The sequence below is a fragment of the Amblyomma maculatum genome, chromosome 7 (assembly GCF_055883805.1).
Source record: "Amblyomma maculatum isolate TAMU_Amacu chromosome 7, ASM5588380v1, whole genome shotgun sequence".
NCBI lineage: Eukaryota > Metazoa > Arthropoda > Arachnida > Ixodida > Ixodidae > Amblyomma > Amblyomma maculatum.
In genome coordinates this window covers 55,726,223-55,730,728 of record NC_139350.1, presented here as the reverse complement: position 1 = coordinate 55,730,728, position 4,506 = coordinate 55,726,223, and the positions used below count along the sequence as shown (strand labels likewise).

Genomic DNA, 4,506 nt, shown 5'->3' with positions numbered 1-4,506 from the left:
CGGGGGGTATGCCAAGAAGAATGCTGATCTAGCTAAAAACACTCTCGGGCAGCTTCAAATGGCTAGGGTGTTTAGTGTTTCATGAAGCATTTTTTTCATTTTATCCATGACACTACAGCGACAAAGTAAAATGTCAGATGTGTGCATTTCTCTCAACAAACCAAACTTGGTTGTGCTGCTCCGTGACAACTACTACACTACGGCTACAACAAAAAAAATGCCACCACCGAGAGGAGTCGGACCTCCAACTTTTCGGTTAACAGCCGAACGTGCTAGCTGATTGCGCCACGGAGGCCGGGTCGGGGGATATGGTAAGAAGAATGCTGATCTAGCTAACAACACTCTCGGGCAGCTACAAATGGGTAGGGTGTTTAGTGTTTTCATGAAGCATTTTTTTTTTCATTTAATCCACCACACTACAGCGAAAAAGTAAAATGTCAGATGTGTGCATTTCTCTCAACTAACCAAACTTCCTTGTGCTGTACCGTGACAACTACTACACTACAGCTACAACCAAAAAAAATGCCACCACCGTGAGGAGTCGGACCTCCAACCTTTCGGTTAACAGCCGAACGCGCTAGCCGATTGCGCCACGGAGGCCGGGTCGGTGGGTATGCCAAGAAGAATGCTTCTCTAACTAACAACACGCTCGGGCGGCTTCAAATGGCTGGGGTGTTTAGTGTTTCTTGAAGCATTTTGTTCATTTAATCCAGGACACTAAAGCGACAAAGTAAAATGTCAGATGCGTGCGTTCCTCTCAACTAACCAAACTTGCTTGTGCTGCACCGTGACAACTACTACTCTACAACTGCAACAAAAAATGCCGCCACCGGGAGGAGTCGGACCTCCAACCTTTCGGTTAACTGCCGAACGTGCTAGCCGATTGCGCCACGGAGGCCGGATCGAGGGCTATGCCAAGAAGAGTGCTGATCTAGCTAACAACACTCTCGGGCAGCTTCCAATAGCTAGGGTGTTTAGTGTTTCATGAAGCATTTTTTTTTTTCATTTAATCCACGACACTACAGCGACCAAGTAAAATGTCAGATGTGTGCATTTCTCTCAACTAACCAAACTTGCTTGTGCTGCACCGTGACAACTACTACACTTCAGCTACAACAAAAAAAATGCCGTCACCGGGAGGACTCGTTCCTCCAACCTTTCGGTTAACAGCCGAACGCGCTAGCCGATTGCGCCACGGAGGCCGGTCGCGGGTATCCCAAGAAGAATGCTTCTCTAGCTAACAACACTCTCGGGCAGCTTCAAATGGCTAGGGTGTTTAGTGTTTCATGAAGCATTTTTTTCACTTAATCCACGAGACTACAGCAAGAAAGTGAAATGTCAGATGTGTGTGTTTCTCTCAATTAAAAAAACTTGCTTGTGCTGCACAGTGACAACTACTACATTGCAGCGAGAACCGAAAAATGCCGCCAACGGGAGGAACCGAACCTCCAACTTTTCGGTTAACAGCCGAACGCGCTAGCCGATTGCGCCACGGAGGCCGGGTCGGGGGGTATGCCAAGAAGAATGCTTCTCTAACTAACAACACGCTCGGGCGGCTTCAAATGGCTAGGGTGTTTAGTGTTTCATGAAGCATTTTGTTCATTTAATCCAGGACACTAAAGCGACAAAGTAAAATGTCAGATGTGTGCGTTCCTCTCAACTAACCAAACTTGCTTGTGCTGCACCATGACAACTACTACTCTACAACTGCAACATAAAATGCCGCCACCGGGAGGAGTCGGACCTCCAACCTTTCGGTTCACAGCCGAACGTGCTAGCCGATTGCGCCACGGAGGCCGGATCGAGGGCTATGCCAAGAAGAGTGCTGATCTAGCTAACAACACTCTCGGGCAGCTTCAAATGGCTAGGGTGTTTAGTGTTTCATGAAGCATTTTTTTTTTCATTTAATCCACGACACTACAACGACCAAGTAAAATGTCAGATGTGTGCATTTCTCTCAACTAACCAAACTTGCTTGTGCTGCACCGTGACAACTACTACACTACAGCTACAACCAAAAAAATGCCACCACCGGGAGGGGTCGGACCTCCAACCTTTCGGTTAACAGCCGAACGTGCTAGCCGATTGCGCCATGGAGGCCGGGTCGGGGGGTATGCCAAGAAGAATGCTGATCTAGCTAACAACACTCTCGGGCAGCTTCAAATAGCTAGGGTGTTTAGTGTTTCATGAAGCATTTTTTTCATTAAATCCACGAGACTACAGCAACAAAGTAAAGTGTCAGATATGTGCATTTCTCTCAACTAACCAAACTTGCTTGTGCTGCACCAGGACAAATACAACAGTACGGCTACAATCAAAAAATGCCACCACCGGGAGTTGTCGGACCTCCAACCTTTCGGTTAACAGCCCAACGTGCTAGCCGATTGCGCCACGGAGGCCGGGTCGGGGGGTATGCCAAGAAGAATGCTTCTCTAGCTAACACGCTCGGGCAGCTTCAAATGGCTAGGGTGTTTAGTGTTTAATGAAGCATTTTTTTCATTTAATCCACGAGACTACAGCAACAAAGTAAAATGTCAGATGTGTGCATTTCTCGCAATTAACCAAACTTGCTTGTGCTGCACCGTTACAACTACTACACTAAAGCTGCAACCAAAAAATGCCGCTACCGGGAGGACTCGTTCCTCCAACCTTTCGGTTAACAGCCGAACGCGCTAGCCGATTGCGCCACGGAGGCCGGGTCGGGCGGTATGCCAAGAAGAATGCTTCTCTAGCTAACAACACTCTCGGGCAGCTTCAAATGGCTAGGGTGTTTAGTGTTTCATGAAGCATTTTTTTCACTTAATCCACGAGACTACAGCAAGAAAGTGAAATGTCAGATGTGTGCATTTCTCTCAGTTAACCAAACTTGCTTGTGCTGCACCGTTACAACCACGACACTACGGCTACAACCAAAAAATGCCACCACCGGGAGGAGTCGGACCTCCAACCTTTCGGTTAACAGCGGAACGTGCTAGCCGACTGCGCCACGGAGGCCGGGTCGGGGGGTGTCCCAAGAAGAATGCTTCTCTAGCTAACAACACTCTCGGGCAGCTTCAAATGGCTAGGGTGTTTAGTGTTTCATGAAGCATTTTTTTTCATTAAATCCACGAGACTACAGCAACAAAGTAAAATGTCAGATGTGTGCATTTCTCTCAACTAACCAAACTTGCTTGTAATGCACCGTGGCAACTACTAAACTACAACTGCAACAAAAAATGCCGTCACCGGGAAGACTCGTTCCTGCAACCTTTCGGTTAACAGCCGAACGCGCTAGCCGATTGCGCCACGGAGGCCGGGTCGGGCGGTATGCCAAGAAGAATGCTTCTCTAGCTAAAAAACGCTCGGGCGGCTTCAAATGGCTAGGGTGTTTAGTGTTTCATGAAGCATTTTTTGACTTAATCCACGAGACTACAGCAACTGAAATGTCAGATGTGTGCATTTCTCTCAATTAACCAAACTTGCTTGTGCTGCACCGTTACAACCACGACACTACGGCTACAACCAAAAAATGCCACCACCGGGAGGAGTCGGACCTCCAACCTTTCGGTTAACAGCGGAACGTGCTAGCCGACTGCGCCACGGAGGCCGGGTCGGGGGGTGTCCCAAGAAGAATGCTTCTCTAGCTAACAACACTCTCGGGCAGCTTCAAATGGCTAGGGTGTTTAGTGTTTCATGAAGCATTTTTTTTTCATTAAATCCACGAGACTACAGCAACAAAGTAAAATGTCAGATGTGTGCATTTCTCTCAACTAACCAAACTTGCTTGTGCTGCACCGTGGCAACTACTAAACTACAACTGCAACAAAAAATGCCGTCACCGGGAAGACTCGTTCCTGCAACCTTTCGGTTAACAGCCGAACGCGCTAGCCGATTGCGCCACGGAGGCCGGGTCGGGCGGTATGCCAAGAAGAATGCTTCTCTAGCTAAAAAACGCTCGGGCGGCTTCAAATGGCTAGGGTGTTTAGTGTTTCATGAAGCATTTTTTCACTTAATCCACGAGACTACAGCAACTGAAATGTCAGATGTGTGCATTTCTCTCAGTTAACCAAACTTGCTTGTGCTGCACCGTTACAACCACGACACTACGGCTACAACCAAAAAATGCCACCACCGGGAGGAGTCGGACCTCCAACCTTTCTGTTAACAGCCGAACGCACTAGCCGATTGCGCCACGGAGGGCGGGTCGGGGGGTACGCGAAGAAGAATGCTTCTGTAGCTAACAACACGCTCGGGCGGCTTCAAATGTCTAGGGTCTTTAGTGTTTGATGAAGCATTTATTTCATTTAATCCACGAGACTAAAGCAACAAAGTAAAATGTCAGACGTGTGCATTTCTCTCAACAAACCAAACTTCCTTGTGCTGTACCGTGACAACTACTACACTACAACTGCAACAAAAAATGCCGCCACCGGGAGGAGTCGGACCTACAACCTTTCGGTTAACAGCCGAACGTGCTAGCCGATTGCGCCACGGAGGCCGGATCGAGGGCTATGCAAAGAAGAGTGC

At 48.2% G+C, this 4,506-nt stretch overlaps 1 non-coding gene across 1 annotated transcript; it reads right to left on the bottom strand.

The window, feature by feature from the left end:
• Positions 1-1,723: 1,723 nt before the first annotated feature.
• TRNAH-GUG (transfer RNA histidin (anticodon GUG)) lies at positions 1,724-1,797 on the bottom strand. The gene has a single exon. It is a non-coding gene; the product is annotated as a tRNA-His (tRNA).
• Between the last annotated feature and the right edge of the window lie 2,709 nt (positions 1,798-4,506).